The sequence below is a fragment of the Mobula hypostoma genome, chromosome 1, assembly GCF_963921235.1.
Source record: "Mobula hypostoma chromosome 1, sMobHyp1.1, whole genome shotgun sequence".
Lineage (NCBI taxonomy): Eukaryota > Metazoa > Chordata > Chondrichthyes > Myliobatiformes > Myliobatidae > Mobula > Mobula hypostoma.
In genome coordinates, this window is record NC_086097.1 from 49,005,139 (window position 1) to 49,027,304 (window position 22,166).

General features: G+C 38.7%; 1 long non-coding RNA gene across 5 annotated transcripts in view; it reads left to right on the plus strand.

The window, feature by feature from the left end:
* Positions 1-22,166, plus strand: part of LOC134346623 (uncharacterized) — a 124,706-nt gene that overhangs the window by 51,000 nt on the left and 51,540 nt on the right. For 4 of the 5 annotated variants that reach the window (XR_010017961.1, XR_010017964.1, XR_010017960.1 and 1 more), the window contains exon 1: positions 11,136-11,367. The exons of the other annotated variant lie outside the window; for it this stretch is intronic. This is a non-coding gene — a long non-coding RNA (uncharacterized LOC134346623). Of the gene's footprint in view, positions 1-11,135; positions 11,368-22,166 lie in introns of those variants that run through there. 5 annotated transcript variants of the gene reach the window in all.

Here is a 22,166-nt window from a genome sequence, read left to right on the forward strand (position 1 = left end):
AGAGAAAGAATGTGTGTATATAAATAAATAACGGATGGGGTACGAGGGGGAGGTGGGGCATTAGCGGAAGTTAGAGAAGTCGATGTTCATGCCATCAGGTTGGAGGCTACCCAGACGGAATATAAGGTGTTGTTCCTCCAACCTGAGTGTGGCTTCATCTTTACAGTAGAGGAGGCCGTGGATAGACATATCAGAATGGGAATAGGATGTGGAATTAAAATGTGTGGCCACTGAGAGATCCATATACGAGGTTGGTCAAGAAAGTTCAGTTGCTTGGTATTCAAGATGAGGTAGTAAATTGGATGAGACATTGGCTTTGTGGGAGAAGCCAGAGAGTGGTAGTAGATGGTTGGGTCTATGACTGGACGCCTGTGACTAATGGAGTGCCGCAGGGATCGGTGATGTTTCCATTGTTGTTTGTTAACTATTTCAATGATCTGGATGATCATGTGATAAACTGATTGGGGGCATAGTGGACAGTGAGGAAGACTATCAAAGCTTGCAGTGCGATCTGGATCAGCTGAAAAACTGGGCTGAAAGATGGCAGATGGAATTTAATGTGGGCCTGTGTAAAGTGTTGAACTTTGAGAGGATCAACCAGGGTAGGGCTTACACACTGAGTGGCAGGGCACCAAGGATTACAGTAGAACAGAGGAATCTGGGAATACAGATCTGTAATTCCATGGAAGTGGTGTCACAGGTAGATAGTGTTGTAAAGAAAGCTTTTGGCATATTGGCCTTCATAAATCAAACTATTGATTACAGGAGTTAATCAGTAGACAGACATCCCACCTCTCCCGGAAGTTCCGGGAGTCTCCCACATATTAATAGTGGCTCCCTGATGCCCTCAAATTATATACAATATCATGGAAATCAATTTTTTGAGGGCAAGAGAGAGAAAGCAAGAGAGAGCGTGAGAGTGACCACGAGTGAGAGCAAGAGCAAGCAAGCGAGAGTGCGCGAGCGACCATGAGAGAGAGCGAGAGAGAGAGAGAGTGCACCATGGGAGAGTGTTCCAAAAAAAGAAAGTATAAAAAGTATGTCACCACAGATGACCCTAAAGTGTACCCCTGCCTAATAGGGGTCAAAAATAATGACAGTGTTGCTCGCTGTGCTGTTTGCAACAGTGACTTTTCTATTGCCCATGGTGCATTAAGGCTGTAAAAGACATGTTGAGGTGAGTTTAACAGGTGTCATTCATTCATTAGTATAGCTAATGTTATTTAAACTAGCTGCTAAGGAGCTACTCTATTGCAGATATCCCACCACTCCCGGAAGTTCCGGGAGTCTCCCACAAATTGATGGTGCTACCTCCCTGAAATGAGTTTTTGCAGGGTGGGATGTCTGCGTTGAAGTTGTACAAGATGTGGGTGAGGCCTAATTTGAACCATTATGTGCAATTTTGGTTACTGCCCCACATGGAAGATGCCAATAAGATTGCAAGCGTGCAGATAAAACTTACATGGATGTTGGCAGGACTTGAGGACCTGAGTTATAGGAGAAGGCTGAGTAGGTTAGGAATTTTATCCATAGAGCATAGGAAAATGAGGGGCGATATGATAGAAGTATACAAAATTATGAGTGGTATAAATAGGGTAGGACGGCACTGCAGCATAATAGTTGGCACAATGCTTTTGAGTATCAGCGACCGGGTTCAGTTCCTGCCGCTGCCTGTAAGCAGTTTGTACGTTCACCATGTGACAGAGTAGGTTTCCTCCAGGTGCTCCAGTTTCTTCCCACATTCCAACGATGCACCGGTTGGTAGGTTAATTTGTCTTTGTTTATTGTCCCATGATTAGGCTATGGTTAAATCAGGGGATTGCTGGGCGGTTTGGCTCAAAGGGCCAGAAAGGCCTACTCCACACTGTGTCAATAAATAGAAAATAAAAAACGCAAGTAGGCTTTTTCCACTGAGGTTAGGTGGAACTAGAACTAGAGGTCATGGATTGAGGATGAAAAGTGAAATATTTAAGGACAACATGAGGGGAAATTTCCTCACTCGCAGGGTGCTGAGAATGTGCCAGCAGTATTGGTGGATACAGGTTCAATTTCAATATTTAAGAGAAATCTGTATAGGTAGATGAATAGGAGAGCTATGGAGGGTTCTGGTCCGAGTCCAAATTGATGGGACTAGGCAGACAAATAGTTCAGCATGGACTAAATGGGCCAAAAGGCCTTTTCTCTGCTGTAGTGCTCTAATTGAGCACTTCATATTGTTCAGCTGTTTTAGCAGACAAGTTATTTGATTTAGTGCAGAGGTGAGTAGAACTGCAATGCTTAATAGATATTAAGACAGGTTCATGGATAGTAATCGTCTACAAGAATATGGGCAACATGCAGGCAAATGTGTCTAATTCAAGTAGTCACCTTGGTCACCATGGATATATCATGCAGAAGGACATTTCCATTCTGTCTAACTCTATGACTCTTTGACCTTGGATTCTGATTCATATTTCATCCCTTGGAATCCTCTAACCAAAACTTTTTATTTACCTGCAAACTACACTTCATGCACTTTTCTGTGTCATATTGACATTAAGCCATATATCCTTCCTCACATTCAATGTTCCTACAGATGTCTAGATCCTCGGTTGATGATTCCACTCATCCTTTAGTTCTATGCCATAGTGCACACATTTGCACAACACTCTTACTGCATTGTTTGTTCTGACTGCCGCCTTTCCACTTCCACTACTCCAGTCTCACAGCCGTGTCTAGTCCACCAATGAATAATACCAGGGAAAATGAACTAGTACAAGAAAAAATGCAAAATCTACAGAAGTAATTCATGCCAGTGCCTTGCTTTCTCATTAGATTTTACCATATATTAATATTTAACACCAAGAATGATTGCACGTTAATCAGGGCACGATGTCATCCTGAGGTAAGTAGTTAAGTAACTTTCTATATGGATATGTATAATTTTACAGTTGATGGACTGAAAATTTAGTCCTATAATAATACAAGGTTTTTGTAGAATGAAAGCACTATTTATAACGTTCCAGAGACATTTCTCCAAAAATTTGTTGAATCGTAATTTTTATTTTCTGCAAGCAATATATGCAAAACTAATCACTAATATTATGATTAATAACCAAGTTCTTTATTCACTGTTTTAAATGTGCCAGTTGGTACATCAGGAGTGCAATTAATTTTAATCGACAGCCTTTTGTGGTCATAATGTCTAATCTAAGTTAAGGATGACTTTAAATTTGTATAGTAATTGAAACAGTTCATGAAGGATGATTATTATGTCTCATTATTCTTAAGCATTTAAGACTGATTAACCACGTTGAGTCAAAGGATTCAAGCCTTTAAAGCTATTCTCTTGTTCAGTCATACAAATTATACCAATCAGTACAGCACAGTTGGGAAACACGAACAATCAGGGCATTAATCAAACGCAAAACAAAGAATTGATTTTCACTCTGCTGTTTAAACAGTTGCTATTTTATATTGTATCTGCAAAGCATTAAATTCATCTGAAATAGTGTCAAATTAAAATATATACAATAAGCAATGCTTCTAGTATTAAATATTCTCCGTCATATGTTAATGGAGAAGTTCCAAGTAAAGCTTTTTTAAAAAAATAAACCTTTGTTTCTACGCTCTTGAAGGCAGCAAATGACACTGGAACATTTTTCAATCCATAAGAGCTATTTTTAAAAAAATAGTTGTGTATTAAGTAGTAATCGGAATCAGGATTATTATCACTGTCATATGCTGTAAAATTTGTTGTTATCCTTTGTAAATTACTTATATATAAAATAAAGAAATTGTGCAAAAAGAGAACAAAATAGCGAGGTAGCGTATTCATACGGGTTCATAGACCATTCATAAATCAAATTGCAGAGGCACAGAAGCCGTTCCTAAACCACTGAGTGTGTGCCTTCAGGCGCCTGTAACTCCTCCCTGATGGTAGTTATGATAAGAGGGCATGTCCTGGATAGTGGGGTTTCTTAATGACAGATGCCACCTTTCTGAGACACCACCTTTTGAAGATGTCCTTGATGGTGGGCTGACGAGTCTCCACGATGGAGCTGGCTGAGTTTACAATCCTCCGCACCTCTTCTCCAATCCTGTGCCGTGGCACCTACTGTATGTACCTACCAAACGGTGAGGCAACCATTCCAAATGCTCTCCACAGTACATCTGGAGAAATTTACTACAGTTTTTGGTTACAAACCAAACCTCAAATTCCTAATGAAAAATAGTAGCTGGTGTGCCTTCACAATTGCATCAATATGCCGGGCCTCAGTATAGACCTTCCGAGATGTTGACACCAGGAAATTGAATCTCCTCACCCTTCCCACAGCCGATCCCTCGACGAGAACTGCTGTGCGCTCTACCAATTTCCCCACAATCAATTCCTTGGTGTCACTGACATTGAGTACAAAGTTGTTGTTGCGACACTGCACAATCAGCTCACCCGTATCACTCCTGTCGACCTCTTACAGCAGCGGTTTAAGTATGTATCCTTGAGGTATGCTTGTGTTGACTGTCAGCGAGGAAGAGTTTGTTGGAAGGATTAACCCTCCATAATAATGACCAGTTAGGCACAGAAAGAATTTCTATTTACTAACAAGTATCTTTATTGGCTCAGCTGACAAACAAGTGAATTTACACAACCAAATACCTGTATCAGACCTACTAGGTTTTCCTGACCCTCCATAAACAGTCAAAGAAGAGGAAAGGTGATACTCGGGAAAAGGAGTCAGTGCTGGTCAGGTATTCCTCATGGTCCCAATGTAAACCCCACATGCTTGACACAAGGTACTCCACATCCACAGTGGTTGGTCTCCAGAGAGCTGATGCTGTCTGTGATCCCAAAATCCTCCATTCTTATTCTTATCCTTATCAGATCAATATATGCTGTTTCAATTACATTGCCTCAAAGACACCTGATTGACCTTTGTCAGATTCTCATTGGATGTAGCTCAGGGCTACAACCAGTATTGCTTTTTGGCCTTTTCCTCTAGCCTCATGACTTAGGCAATTTCCTTTGTTTTGTTCTCAACTCAGACCAGTCTAACAGGTCATGTAAATACTAGGCCAAGAAAACCAGATCAAAGGCTGTTCCTTCTGTGAGCCTGCATTTTACAGAATAAATAGCTTATTTTTTGCGAATTTATTTCAAGTTTTATACACCATTAGTAAAAACTCCTTGTGCCTACGTTGAATTGCTTTGATTAAGTTATTCCGGTGCAAGAATCAACTAGTTCACAAAATGGCGCCTGCAAGGACTGTCTCAGAAAATGGCTGTCTCTATTCCTGCAATCGTGTGGCAAGAGCAAAGACTTCTGTTTTGTCTGCTTCCTCCAGCCTTGCCTCATTTCTGTTCACTGATTTGTAGATTATAGTCTTTTCCACAGCAACAAGAGGTTATTTCCGATCTGCACTGACAGTGGCCTCCCGATGAAGAAGTCAAAGATCCAGTTGCAGAGGGAATTACAAAGATCTGGTTTTGAAGCATTGATTAGTACTGAGGGGATGATGGTGTTGAATGCTGAGCTGTAATCAATAAACAGCAGCCAGACATAGATATTGCTGTTGTCCAGGTGGTTGAAGACTAAATGGAGATCTGGTGAGATTACATCCACTGTAGACCTGTTGGGTGGTAGGCAATTGTTCAGGTACTTACTCAAGAGTTAACCTCTCAAAATACTTCATTACTGTAGATGTGTTTTGCTACTGGGCAATAATAGTTGACACAGCTTCCTACTCTTCTTGGGCAGCAGAATGATTAATGCCCTTTAGAAGCACTGAAAGCATTGATGTTATATTTCCATTATCTTTCAATCAGCACACTATCACTTGGAAATGGAACTTGAGAGATGAAAATAACCACACTTTGTTTTTTTTATTTTTCCTCGTTCTCTTTTATTAACACGTGAGATGCCATTAAGAAACATGGCTGTGGCTATCCCAAAGTTAGTGATAGTAGATGTTCTTACCTGTGTATGTAACCCTATAGACATAAGGAAATGCAGGTTTATCCATGGGGATTACTTAAAGGGAGTCTATATGTCTAAGTATAGATTTCCAAGAATGGTGCTAAGAGCCATCATTTAAAGGGCACTCACAATACAATAAATGGACTACTTTCTAGATTAAATTTTGTAACAAATCAACAATTAAGATCTGAACTATTAGATGCAAAATTTATGGGTTTTAAGACAGAAGAGAAATAAGGATGTTTCTGAGGAAGACTGTCATTTTGTGTATTTCATTTGGATAAATTGAATTTGCATTTGCCTCTTCAATTATGTTGATCTAATAATACTATGTAATAACTTTAAAAATAGTAGATATCTGATATAGTGATTAATACATTAGAACACATTTCAGGACTTAAGAAACATTAAATATATTCATAACACTACTCTTCAATACACACTTCGAAAACAGGGGCCCATTTACATTAGTGCAAAAGACAAAATGTAATATGTTAACATTTAAGAATAAATTGGACAGATACATCGATGGGAGGTGTATGGAGGGATATGGTCCGTGTGCAGGTCAGTGGGACTAGGCAGAAAATGGTTCGGCACAACTAAGAAGGGCCAAAGGGCCTGTTTCTGTGCTGTAGTTTCTATGGTTCTATGGTTAATTATCTTCACCATCCCTCATACTTTTAGCAGTTTATTTCAGTGAAAATCATATTTGCATTAGACATCATTACAAAATTATTTGCATTGCTGAAAGAGGTGATTGTCAGAGGTAGGTGGTGTGCATAGAACAACTGATTATACTGCTGTTAGTATTTCCTGTTTCTGCTTATCAATGTTGGGCGGAATGAGTACACATAAGTATCTCTGATCCAGCAGAAAATCCTCACAAAATTTTCCTAAAATTTGCTTTGAGAAGGAACATAATTATTGCCTAATTACTCTTCGTTTGTTCATCATCTGAAAGCAAAAATGTAGTTGTATTCTTTCATTATACTAAATGTCCTGCAGTTAGGCACTATTCATTGTATTGCCAATTTACATTAAATTGGTTAAAGCAGTATATAAAATGAGGGTTTTGACCATGTGCATTTTCCCCTGCCCAGAAACTCATATTCTACACAGTTTAGGTGCCTGTGCACTGTCAAAATTATGCAATAACCATTTACTTTAAAATATTCTCTTTATATCTTTCATTCTGTTCCACATCAATACTCAGCCATAACCTTATAATATTCAGTCAAGAGTGGACAGACATGAGAAAGTCATGGGATTCTATTGGAAATGTAGCACTGTTGGAAGATGCATGGGTCATTTAGAAAACTGGAGCGATTTCATTAGTATGTATTGAGGATTGGTTGAAGGTCAAAACAGATTTAGAATAAAAGAAACATTGTACTTTTACAAATTATGTGGTTGTCATGTGGATGTCACAGGGATCAGTTCTGGATTCTCAACCATGCACAAGTTATGGTATTGATTTGGATGAAAAGACAGTGTAATCTAAACAAAGGAGTTGTGAGAAGGACATAGGAAACTGTATTTAACCTTCAAGGCTTAAGCAAGCGGGGAGAAGATGGGATAAGATTCCAGGTTACAGTCACTTAACCTTTGACTTCTTATCCTAAACTTAAGCAATCTAGATTTGTATATCTGTACATTGGACGAAGGTTTCCTATTACCTGCCCACCCTTTGTCGTACTTTTGTATATGCCAATCAGGTACCCTCTTAGCCTCCTGACTTCAAAGGTAACAAACCTAATCTGTCTAGTTTTCCTTCACAACAGAATTGTTCCACTCCAGACAACATCCTGGCAAATTTCCTCTTCACCTTCTCCAGCGCAATCACACCCTAGGGTCTAGTGACAAGAAATGCACCCAGTAATCCAGCTTTGGCTGAACAAATATTATTCCCAATTAATCCATAACTTTCCTGCACTTATATTCCACATCTACTAATGAAGTAAAGTATCTTGTTTGCCTTCTGCACCACCTAATCTACCCATGCTACCATTTTCAGTGATCTTTGCACTTACACACTGAGGCCCCCCTATTTCTCAGTACTCCCAGGGCCCGGTCTTCATTGTCTATGATCTACAGTTATTAGTCCTTGGTTGTACCTGCAGTTTGTTCAATTAAAAATGTTATGAAGCAGCTTTGATTTTTCTTGTTAGACTGATGGAGGAATCAGGCAAGTTCCTTAATTGCCCCCTTTTAATCGTGTGGGACATTCTGAATTTATCATTGGTAGATGGCAAGGACTGTATTTTGCTTACATAAGTATATTTTACATTTTAAAAATAAATCCCAGTATTATTCAACTACGATAGCTTCTGTTTAAATTGCAAGTGTTGTAATTTGCCACCAAAGTATATTTTTATTTCATCTCTCCTGGATTTCCAATATTAACATGAAGTAAGCATTTATTATTTGTGCTAACATTCATTGTAATTAAATGGTACTTTGCATTAACTACTTACAGAAATAGAATTCTCTATTGCGAAATGCTATATTGCCCATTTCCCATTCTAAGTTTGCCACAGGACATAACATTTCCTGTCTCTTCCTCTCTATCTCATACTTGTTTGTGTCTGTGAATAAGAGAAATTACCTCACATTGGGAATGCTGAAACAAAAGCAGAGAATACTGAAAACACTCAACATACCAGGCAGCTCCTATGACAAGAGAAATAAGGTTCAGGTTTCTGGTTGACAATCTTTCATCATGTTGGCAGAGCTAACATTTATTCACAGAGAGGTTCACCCTATATTTTAAGGCTGACCCATCTGAACTTTAGCTCATTAAATTTATCATCATGCATTTCAAGTAAAATTGAAGAAATTCCTCCGGCAAAAAGTGCTAGCAACTTAAAAAATCTCATCAGTCTAACTAGCTCAACAGCATTAAATCATCCTGGGGAATTAAACACATTATACATCGCCAGACTCTATGTCCAAATTCAATTACATCTCCAATTCTTTAAATAAGACTGAAGTTTTAAGGGGAAAAAAACTCTAAGGAAGGCATTAAAATGAATCTGATGGGTAAATTATATCATTCTGAAATATGCTATTTTTGATTTACAAACATAAACTACTTAAACATGCTGGTTTTAGGATCCTCCCTGACTCTTTCTACAACTGACATCCTCCTGGTTTTGTTTAAAAGCCACTTTGGTTTATTGCTGCTTCTCTCATTCACAGCAGGGAGACCTTGGGGGAAAGAGTCTTAAAAGTTGCTTAAACGAATGCTTAAAAGTTCAATTAAAAGAGTGCCATTGAAAGTGTGTGGATTATACCTACAAAAATAAATCAAAATCCCTAGTTGAATTTCTATACTGGCCCTGCTTCATATTGAGATGAGATTTTAGCATTAGCATAATTTTGCATAATTAAAATAATAATGGTAATATACCTATGCTCTTTTCACTGCCTTCCTTGTCTTTGAATAGGTGAATAGAGCAGCCAGCTAAAGACATGGGTACAGGCTTCTTTAAATATGGAGGTTGGTTTCATATTAGATTTTGAAAGCTTCTCCAGAAATTCTAAACCAAGGCCTAATCTGCAAAGGCCTTCTCCAAAATGGAGATCCTGTTCCGGAAGTGTCTCACAGTGATAAGCCATTTCAAATGTTTTCATGTTTCTTTGTAGATCAGAGGAAGCAGAAGTGTCTCCTTGGGCTAGCACAGAACTTCGAGCTTTCCTTGCCTTGGCAGCTCCTGGCTATCTTGTGATGGTAATGCCTAGATCACCTTCAAGGGAAAGCTTTTGGTGGGACACTGATGCTAAGTGACTGAGGTTTGGAATGGAAATCTCCCAATACTCACACTGGAATTGGAATTGGTTTATTATTGTCACATATGTTGAGATGTAGTAGATAGACTTTATTTTGGATGCTATCCAGACAGATCATTCCAAACGCAAGTATGTTGAAGTTGTGGAAAAGCAATAACAGAATGCAGAATCTAGTGTTTCAGTTACAGAGAAAATACAGTAGACAAAATGTACAAGAGCAATGGCAAGGTGGATTGAGACATCAAGAGTTAACATTTATTGGACAAGACGTCTGTTCAGAAGTCTTATAACAGTGAGATGGAAGCTGTCCTTGAGGCTGGTGGCATGAGTATCTTCAGCTTGGTGTTTTTTTTTTCATCTCATCTATGTGATTTACATCTGAAATTACAATTCAGACCGTGGAGTTCGAACTTCAGTGAGGTGATACGTTTAAGTGAAGTGATGCAGAGCCTCAACCTAAAATACCAACCGTTCCTTTCCTTCCACAAGATTTGCTTAGACCATCAGGTCATAAGATATATGAACAAAATTAGGCTATTTGGCCAATTGAGTCTATTCCACCATTCAATCATCGCTAGTTTATTATCCCTCTCAACCTTATTCTTCTGTCTTCTCCCTGTAACCTTTGATACCCTTTATAATCAATAACCTATCAAACCCCACTTTAAATGTATCCAATGACTTGGCCTCCACAGCCTTCTATGGCACTGAATTCCACAGATTCACACCCTATGGCTAAAAGAAATTCCTTCTCATCTCTGTTCTAAAGGGCTGTCTTGTATTTTAAGGTTGTTCCCTCTGATCCAAGACTCTCCCACTATAGGAAGCATCCTCTCCATGTCCATACTATCTAGGCCTTTCAATATTCAAAAAAGTTTCAGTGCAATTCCTCCACATTCTTGAAAACTGCAGCAAGTACAAGACTGGTGCCTCTCATACGTTATCCCTTTCATTCCTGGGATCATTCTCCTGAACATCCTCCAGAGCCTCTCCAACACCAGCACACCCTTTAAGGAGTCCAAAGCTGCTCACACTTCTCCAATTGTGGTCTGAACAATGCCTTATAAAGTCTTGGCATTGCATCCTTGCTTTTATATTCTTAGTTTCTCCAGCAGTTTGTAGCCTCTTGTGTCCCAGCTGTTTTTCTTTGATTACTCACAGCTCATTAGTCCTAAAGTTTGGAAAATAAATAAACCAAGACTGCATTTCCTGGAATGTGCTAAGTCATTAAGTTTATCTACCACTGCCCAGCAGTAGAATGTGCTTGTCCAGTTACTAAATTAAAGAATGCCTCTTTAGTTGTTTTTCCTTTGACTGTTTCATTCCAACTGTAACAATCAAACTGAATTGCAAACAGCAAAGATTGCGTCGTTATTGATGGAGTACAGAGCCTTTAACCGGCAGTTCTAGCTTGACCCTCAGTGTTTATCTAAAGTGGCACAGTGCCAATCTTTGGCATCTACTTTTCCTATCAGCTGAGAACTGTGCTTAATGACGTCTTGGCTTATGGTATTTTGCAATTGCTGCAGATGAAGGAGGAAGTTGGGACTCCAGTTTAAAGTTTCCGATTCTGGCCCAACTTAGCAGGGAAAATTAACTGATACAACTCCATTATGATTAACAGGTAGGACTGAAAATGCAATGTGATTATGTGATGACTGCTTTAAACTTTGACATGTTTTTGCTTTGGCTGTATCGGCTATCTGTTTTAGCAGAACAAGTAATCACACGAACTTTTGTAGGCTGGTTGAACTGCAGTATGTGCGTTGAGATCCTGCAAGACATGCAGGCATTACTCCATATAGAGGCTATCAGTTTACGTGCAGTTTACATTTCCAGAGCTAGTGTGAAAGTATCAATAATCTCATCCTGTTGTGGTTTCTTTGCAAGTTGCAGTTCAATTCCAATGTCTGCAAATCGCATTATTTTAACATTTTACAGTGAATGCCTATACAGTATACAGATTAGTGCGGTTACAATGATCTGAGTCATTGCTTAATCTAGTAAGGAAAATAACAATTTCACATTTATATATACTTTCTGTTCAGAATTCTTCTTAATTCACACAGAGAGCAGCATTATCCCTGAGTGTTTCCATATCCTATCTCCAAACCTGAACTTTAACCTTCACAAAACTCTATCTGGTCCAATAGATCACGGTTCATTCTTTCTGTCACAAAATGCCCACAATATTACCAACTTCTGTAGGATTCCTCTCTTTGAGAACGGTCTCAAATCTTCAGCTTTACCTTAAATAACTTTATACCTTCCTGTGTACGCATTGTATCCAGTTGTGGGTGCTTTTATAATTATATTTCACTGATACCAGATTACTCAATGCTGGCCTTGGGCATCTGTCTCTTTAGCAGCCATACTTTGTGCTCCCAAATTTTACCTTTGTTCATTGTTCAATTATTGTCAACTGTAATAGAAATATTCTGTTAATTTCTTTCAAATGGTAAATTGGCCAAGTAAAGCATTCACCCAGCATCACCCTCCCAACTCATTCATACACACAAACACACACACACACACACACACACTCTCGCCATATAAATAGACAATGGGTTATTGCTGGACTTAGCAAAGTTTGAATGCTCAAAAATTAATTAGTCTCACGGACTTTCTTGCATATTTAATTCCACCTAGCTGAAATTTCAGTTGACCCCACCTTACTCATCTTTATTGGAGCCATGATCCATCAGTAAACACAGAAGACTTAATAGTTCAACAATGTCTTGAATATTTATCATGTGTACACTAATTTCTAAATATGGAAATAATTCAGAAATTGGAGGTGCAAAGGAACTTGGGAGTCCTAGTTCTTGATTCCTTTAAGGTTAACTTGGAGTTTGAACTTGCAGTAAACTAGGCCATTGGCATTGCACTGATTTTGAAAAGTCTAGTACATAAAAACAAGGATGTCCTGCTGAAGCCTTATAAAAAACTGTAATGTTGTGAACAATTTTAGGCCCCATTTCAAATGGAGGATGTGCTGGTCCTGAAGGATTTCTTGAGAAGATTAATAAGAATAATCCCTGGAATTAAAAGCTTAGTATATGAAGAGAATTTGATGCCTCAGGGCCTGTGCATGATAAAGTTACGAACGATAAGGGTGATCTCATTGAAGTCTACTGGATAGCAAAAGGCCTGGAGAGAGTGGACATACTGTAGAGTACGTTTCCATTAGGATGAGTGTGTAGAGTCCAAGGGCATCAGAATAAAAGGCTGTGGAGGCCAATTCATTGTGTATATATAAGGCAGAAATTGAAAGTTTCTTAATTGGTAAGGAGGTTCAGGACTATGGCAATGCAGCAGGAAACAGGGGCTGAAAAAAACATCCATGATTGACAAACGGAGCAGCTTCAAGAGGTGAAATGGCCCATTTCTGCTTGGGTCATTTTGTCCATCGTGTGGACAGAATAGGATAAGAAAATTAAACCTCTGCTTTTATGGTCATATCCCATTCTGTCCTCAAAATACAAAATCAGATTATTTCAATATCTGTATAGATATTCTTTCCCATCTTCCCCTCCAAAAAGATTGCATTATGCTTTTGAGGGCAAGATTAGAGAATATACAGCAGACAAAATTGACAAACAAAGAAGGTGGATGTTATGTTGATATAAGCTCCTAGGAAGTAAACATAGAAAACCCTAAAGAGCTTTGTAAAAGCGAGGTGACAAAGGAAATATTTTTCCCCATTCTAAATACAGCATTAGTCAATTTCAATCAGGCTGTCATTGGGCAGGCCAAAAAAAGCCTCCAGTTGTAAACTGCGGAGAATAAAACTTTCTTCTCCAAGAACTATCCAATAGGGCTTGTTGGAAGTGTGCAGTTGCTACTCATTAACAAATCAGCTCACAGTTTTTGAATAGGTTGTACACATATTTGTACTTTTAATGTTGAATGCATAAATAATTGTAAGAATTTGCACAAATTTGTGCAAAACTGCAGGCTGCATGAGAAAGTGATGCATGCTTCACTAAGAGGGAAAACTGAAGGAGAAAAGCTATTGAATGAATGGGAAAAGGCAAAAGGTTTAAATCAAAATTGAAATGTTTTACTACTGTTGCTTAATTGTGAACCGTCTGTACAGCAGGAACTACATTAAAATTGTTTTAGTTCTATTCAGGAGTACTCAATATTTTATAGAGCACGGTCAGTGTTAACTTGAAAAAATACCAAAGGTCAAGTGTAGGAAAGAATGTTCTCAGTTTCTAAATAATTTATAAAGCAATATCACATTAAATCCTGCTGGCTTTAACTGTGGGAATATTAGAGAAAATCAGGATGCTATGTTGATCCAGGAACAATCTTGAGCTGTATCATTGAAAACGATTGTGTGCAAAATGTTGACAAAGTGCAAATAAAGTTTATGCAAGACCTGTTGCTCAACTGGCCATTGTCAACAGGCTGGAATATGTGATACCTAACAGGACTTTAAAAAAAAATAGCAATAGTCCCCCAATTCAAAGTAGTGTCCAATGAAATTTCAGTCCAAGATTAGACTGAGCACAGTCTGGATGGTGCTCCATCGTTATATTCAGATCGATATAAAACATGCTATAGCATTAAAGAGTATAGATTTTTCCTAATGTCCCGATGAACACATAATACTTGAACATCACTAAGCCAATTACCTTTCTCATTTTCGATAAATGGAATTCGGAATCTATAAAATATCTGTTACACCTGTGTACAGAGATTGGCTTTATAGCAAAGTACACAGGAATAATGCCCACTTAAAGAGGATACAGGCAGAAGCCTAGGTACTCCATTTTGGCCAGGAGTTAATATTGGCTGAACTGGAGAAAATCCAAGCGGAAACAAAAAAATCAAAACAAGTATATGTTATTGATATTGTTAATAATAGATTCATTTAGCAGTGGAAGAAGCCCGTATTATATGAATCTATTATTAATAATTCCACCTATGTTGTGTCCCCTCCGTAACAAAAAGAATCATAATTTAAAAGTTTGTAACAAACTTTGCAATCCTCTCCGTTCCAGCGCAAATGACCTCACTTCGTAACATCAAATAATCAGATTTTCATCACTGGAACTTTAGAGCCAGAACAAACAGCCACATCAGTTTCTCAATAAATCATAAATCTGAATTTTGCACAGCATTAGTGGTTAAAAATATCCTTTTCATTAGTGCCTTGTTACCACTGTAAACTCCATGACAACAGTAGACTTAAGCACATTTAAGTTCAGTAAAGAATTTACTACACTATGCAGGGGATCACAGTATCACAAAGTGATACAGTGTGCAAGCTATTTGGAACTTGAAACCATGAAGGCTGCAGCATAGAAGGAAACCATCTGGCCTGGTGAATGTGTGCTAGCTCTTTGCCAGTTGCGTTTATCCTGTTCCTTGGTTTTGTTTGTAACCCCATTGGTTCATTATCATTTTTGGGTAACATGTTTTGTATCTTAAAACACTTTCATAAGTGCTTTAAAGTTTATTCTATTTCTTTTAAATTTATGTTTCCTTGTTAATAACCCACTAGCGAGAGGCAAGAGTTACTCCTCTGTTCTGTTGAAACTGCTTGTCCTCTTGAAAACACTTTTTGTGCAACCAATTAATCTGCTTGATTAAGGAGTAACTCTTTAATCTTTTCAACACTTTCCAGTGATACAGGCCCCTCACACACTGTACCCTTTCAGAAGTTTAAAAATCTTGTTTGCAATATGGTTCCAGAAATTATGCATAACATTCCAAAGGAGACATAAGATATACTTGTAGTAAAGTTCTAATATATGATTTGTTTTTTTATGTTCTTTGGCACTCCTTAGAAACTCAAATAAGTCAAGCTTACTTAAGCAAACAATCAGTTTATTGCGCTACCTTATTATAAATGACATCTATGCTTTATTATAAATGACACAATTTTAAACACAGTCTACAGCATCTGACGTGCGGTATTCAGTAACCTTGTGGGTACACAGTTAAACAGACACATAGTCTCAGAGCTCAGCAAGCATGCATCTACCTTCACCATCACGTAAGTAGTTTTTGGAAGGGTGGTGTGAGTAAATGCTGAAATGTCCTTTTCTACCTTTGCCTCATCCAGCTCAGTAACCACCTGGCCACGTGTTGTACTTTGGTGGAAGCATAACTTGTTTCATATTCATGTGTTTCTGATTCTTCCATCATGAGTGTCGCTAATTTTGTAGATCGTTCAGATACAAAGTCTGAGGACAAAGGCATGCAATTTTCTGACATTTTCATCTGTGTCATTTCCAGTGTCCTGGTCTCAAACACTTCCCCTTTAGAGCTTTTATCTTTTCTATAGAAAAATTACAATATTCTGAATTTGAATAGTTGCCTGGATGACACTAACACACTTCTCAGCCAAGACCACCCCTTCTGGACAAGTGACCTCATCCAGTGAGGAGACCACACACAAATCAATCTCATTGTGTATAGTTTGGAAACATATTGAAGTTGTAGAGTCACAACAGCTTTCGGCAATTCAACAAGGAAGGCACAGATTGCTTCCCTGAGCTTCCCCCTGCAGGCTTCAAATTGAAACTTCAAACAGTTTCTGAACACGTAATATTGCAACTTAATTGAAATGGTCATCAGCCAGACTACAAGATGCTAGTAAACCAGTGCAACAAAAGTACATTTGCACTACAAGGAATGGCTATTCCATGCTGATGCCCCAAAAGCTATATTATCTTACCCTTTGGTCAAATCTGCAACACTGTTGGCACGGTAGCCTTCTGAGTAGGTAGTGAATACTTCCCATGAAGTATTTAAGCCTTCAAAAAGTGCTGGATACAGTCTAGTCCATCACAGGAAAAGCCCTCCCCACCATTCAGCACTTCTACAAGGAGCGCTGCCACAACAAAGCTGCATCCATCATCAAGGACCCCAGCATCCAGGCCACGTTGTCTTCTTGCTGTTACCATCAGGAATGAGATATAAGAGCCTTATGTTCCATACCATCAGGTTCAGGAAAGGTTAGTACACTTCCACCATCAGCCTGCTGAACCGGAATGGATCACTTCACTTATTTCAATATTCAATTGATTCCACAACCTATGGATGTGCTTACAACTCCTGTCCTCAATATAATTTATTTTATTCTTTATTTATTATTTTTTTTGCATTTACACTGTTTGTCTTTTTCACATTGGTGCCTTGTCTCCCTTTGTGGTAGTTTTTCATTAATTCTATTGTATTTATTTGTTCTACTATGAATGCCTGCAAGGAAATGAATCTCAGGATGGTATATAGTGATATGTATTGTACATATTTGATAATTAATTTAATATGAACTTTGACAACTTCATTTACTCTATGAACATCTCAGTGTGTACTGCCATGCACAGTTTTACACGGTTCTTCACAAACTTCTCTTTGCACATCATTGAACTTGGAATGTTCTTGAATTTGCTCAGTTTCTCTTTCTATAATATGCACATTCCATAACCTTGTGTCCTTTTCACTGGGCTCCTTTGTGTGACACTGCGTATGTGAGGAACTGAACAGGCCAGGAGATCTGGTCATCATGGCTGTAATGCCAAGGTTCTTCTCAAACGCTTTCAGAAAGCCCCTACAGACAACTGTAAAACCCGGAGAGCAGATCAATCATGTCGTCCTGTACATAATGAAGTTACAAGCTTAAAGTCATAGTCACCCTTTAACACCCAATACTAAATACATTACACATTCTTTCTCTATGCCCTGCCAAGTGCTTCACATCACACCTTTCCTTAGTAACCTCCATCTGCTGTATGTCTGCCCACTTCAATATCCTAATATCCAAAGCCCATCTTTTTAGCCATCTACTCTTTGTCAGTTTTTGCTATTATATGCAATACTTGCTATATTTTATTCATTATAGATCGTGATGATTATCAGAATTATTGCTGGGAGCCTTTCCTCATCATTCATGATTGCTTTGGTGTGGTTTTGTAATTTCTGGCTGGTGTAACACTATGAATGTTTAATATCCTTGATCCTCTTAAAGCATGAGTTTTTAATAGATGCTAACTGCATTCTTTCCTGAGGTTTGTGATGTAGGTATGTAAATAAAGCACACATTAAACATTCTTACAATACAGCAGTTTATAACTCTGCCTGCTCTGTGAAATGACAAGCTCTGAATTATCACTACAGCCTAGCGTTTAATTTTTTAAAAAGGCATAACTGTGATGAATAGAGAAAGGGGATTATAGTTATGTCTGTATTAGAATGCTGAAACTTAAAATATAATTGAAGAGGAAAATCACTCTTTTCTCTTTAAATTTTGAAAGCTAGTTTCACTAAAGAGAATTATTAATGTGAATGTACAAATCGATTTTCAGTAGTAAAAATAGTTGCTTTCCCAACTACTTTTTAGATTACTTCTCAGTAGTAGGTGGCCTTTTTAAAACATATCATGATAATCGCATAACCAAAATACAAAGTGAACAAGTCTGCCAATGTTGAACACACCTTTACATAAATAATTAATCTACTGTACAATAAAGGTAATCCTACTGATCATCGTAAAGAGATCAGGTACCCCATCGCAGTGTTGAACAGGAAACATTAGGCATGGTATTTACTTATTTATCATGCTTTTGTTAGTTGGCTTGACCAATTTGAAACAGATGCATGTAAAATTTATAGTGCAGAAGGAGGCCACTCAGCCCATCAGGTGCATGCCAGTTACAAAAAAAATGACCCAACCTAATTTCATATTCCACTATTAAGTCTGCTCTTCAAGTCTGCATCACACATGTTGAGGCTTTCTCCTTTACCATCTTTCAGTCGGGAGAGAAAATAGAAGCACAGTATTTATAGAGGATATCATAATTAGGCAAATAGACACTGGTTCTCTGCAGCTCAGACCCTGAGTCCCAAAGGCTGTGTTGTCTGCCTGGTGTTAAAGTTACTAACATATCTTCTGAGGTTAATTTGAGGTTGGAGAGAAGGATCCAGTTGTCATGGCTCACATTTGCACTATTGACAGTTAGGACTAGGAAGGTGGTTCTACTGAGGGATTATGAGGAGAGTTTAGAGCAAAATTGAAAAACAGAACTACAAGGGTGATAACTTGTTCATTATTCCCTGAAAGACATGCAAATTGGCAAAGAGTAAATAGGGTAAGAGAGGTAAAAGGGATGTAAATTGGTTTATTGTTGTCATTATTACTGTTATCAGGGTATAGTGCAAAACTTGTCTTGACTACCAAGCATAGAGATTATTTCATTATAACAGTGCATTGAGTATAACAAGGTAAACCAATAACAAAATGCAGAATGTCATAGTTACAGAGAAAGTGCAGTTCAGGCATACAATAATGTACAAGGCCCTAACAAGGTAGATTATGAGGTCAAGAGTCCACTTTATTGCAGTAGGGGTTCATTCAATGGTCTTAGAACAGTGGAATAGAAACTGTTTTTCAACCTGTCGGTACATGCTTTTGGGCTTACATATCCTCAGCTGATGGGAGAGGGATTTGTTACAGAAATAAGTTCCTATTCATGGGCATTGGTATGAGACCGAGGGAAGGAGAAAGCTGTTCATTGGAGACAAACTTCATCTAAGTTATCCTAGGATCAGTGTCCTGGCAATTCACACAAATATTGTTGGACAAATGATACTTGTGGCATAGTATATTGAGGTGAAAATTGGCAAACAAAGTGCAACACACTGGAACAAAAAATAATGTATGTAAAATTATGTAGCATAAGGTAAATCCAGGGTTAGTAAAATAGGCAAAAAGGTTTATTATTACTTATTTGAACATAAGAACATAAGAAATAGGAGCAGGAGTAGGCCATCCAGCCCATCGAGCCTGCCCCACCGCTCAATAAGATCATGGCTGATCTGTCTGTAAACTCAGCTCCATCTACCTGCCTTTTCCCCATAACCCTTAATTCCCTTACTATGTAAAAACCTATCTAACTGTATCTTAAATATATTTAGTGAAGAAGCCTCAACTGCTTCCCTGGGCAGAGAATTCCACAGATTTACCACTCTCTGGGAAAAACAGTTTCTCCTCAACTCTGTCCTAAATCTTCTCCCCTGAATCTTGAGGCAATGTCCCCTAGTTCTAGTCTCACCTACCAATGGAAACAACTTTCCTACTTCTGTCTTATCTATCCCTTTCAAAATTTTGTGTGTTTCTATAAGATCCCCTCTCATTCTTCTGAACTCCAGAGAGTGAAGTCCCAGGCGACTCAATCTCTCCTCATAGGTTAACCCCTTCATCCCTGGAATCAACCTGGTGAACCTTCTCTGCACTGCCTCCAAAGCCAGTATATCCTTCCTCAAGTATGGAGACCAGAACTGCACACAGTACTCCAGGTGCGGCCTCACTAGTACCCTGTATAGTTGCAGCATGACGTGCCTGCTTTTGAATTCAATCCCTCTAGCAATGAAGGTCAATATTTCATTTGCCTTCTTAATAACTTGTTGTACCTGAAAGTCAACTTTTTGCGATTCATAAACAAGCACTCCCAAGTTCCTCTGCACAACAACATGCTGCAATCTTTCACCATTTAGATAATAATCTGCTCTTCTATTACTCCTTCCAAAGTGGATGATCTCACATTTACCAGCGTTGTATTCCATCTGCCAGACTTTGGTCCACTCGCTTAACCTATCTATATCCTTCTGCAGACTCTCCACATCCTCTGTACAAGTTACTTTTCCACTCAGTTCAGTGTCATCAGCAAATTTTGCTATGCTACACTCAGTCCCCTCTTCCAAATCATCAATGTAAATGGTATACAGCTGCAGGCCCAGCACCGACCCCTGCGGCACCCCACTCACCACAGACTGCCATCCGGAGAAACACCCATTTATACCAACTGTCAGCCTTCTATTAGTTAAATGCACACAGAATTTGCAATAGGATAGATAAGTTAATCCTACAGAGTGCAAAATGTGTGATTGATCTAATAGCTTTGATGAAGAACTGATGCAGTATGACTAAGACTGGGTCTTCAATATTCTGTTTTATGTACATAGTTTCAGAAGAAAAAGCCAAAAGGGGAAGGAGACTGGATAATATTTTAATCAAAGAAGGTATTGAAGCAATGTCTAGTCATGGTGTAGAGGCAGTGGACAGTAAAGCAGAATCAGTTTAGATTGAAATTATCAACACCATAGAGAGAAGACTTTAGTAGGAGTAGTTTATAGCCCACAAATGTGACCTCTTAATAAAGCGAAGCACAGATGGGGAACTTTTCAAGTCATGTCTGAAGGGATATGCAGTCATGGGCTTTTTGCAGTCATGCTCCGGATGGCTCTTGATGTGAGTTGGCAACAGCACATGACGAACGTTGAGCTCTATAACAATCTACTGATGCTTTCCACTAAAATCGAGGCGAGAAGACTGCAACTAGTGGGGCACTGTCTACACCACCCCGAGCTACCTGCCAGCCTAGTCATCATATGGGAGCCCAAGCACAAGAGGATGAACCCTGGACGCCCTCCCAAGACTATGGTCAACATGCTCTTAGAAGACAGCAGTGCGGCTAGTGTAGATGAACTGAACACACTGATGAGGGAGAGGGAGAAGTGGAGAGTCTGTCATCGTGCCCGACGCCGGCCCCCTAGGCCTGAGTCGACATAGTAGTAGTAGTAGTGGCGGCTTTTTCAATCGACTCATTGATTGGACAAACTAAATTGGCAAGGTACTGTAGAAAAGGACTTGTGAAATGCATCATGGGTTGCTTCTAAGAGCAATATGTTGTAGAACCACCTTAGAACAGGTTATATGAGATTTGGTCATGAGTGAAGCAGAAGGATTAATAAGAGATCTTGTGGTTAAAAATACCCTCAGAGGTAGTGACCACAATGCTGCTTGAAGGTGAACACCTCAGGAATGAAACCACGTTCTAGAGCAAAAATGACAACATTTTAGCAGACTGGTCCATTAAGTAGGCAGGAAGATAAGCAACAAGTTGGCCTTTATTGTAAATGGGCTGGAGTTTAAGAATATGGAGATTCAGTTGCAGTTTATGGACACTGTAATACAGTGGGCTGTTATGTTCCCCTTGCCTACAAAACTATAAAATTGCATTGGAAGCCATCCAAAGAGATTCACCAGCCTAATTCCATGGATGAGAGGATTCCCTTACCAAAAGGGACTAGAGCATTTGGATCTGTATTTCTTTCAATTTAGAAGAATGAAGAGGAACTTTCTTCAAACATATAAGATCCTAAGGAAAGTTGACAGACAGCACATCCTCAGAATAAAGGGACATTACTTTAAAACGGAATTGAGGAGGAATTTCTTTAGCCAGAGGGTAGTGAGTCTGCAGAATTCATTGCCACAGATGTCTGTTGACACATAATCATTGGGTATATTTAAAATGGAGTCTGATAGGTTCCTGATTAATAAGGGTGCCAAGGGTTACAGGGAGAATATAAGAGAAAGTGGTTAAGAGGGATAAACCAGCCATGATG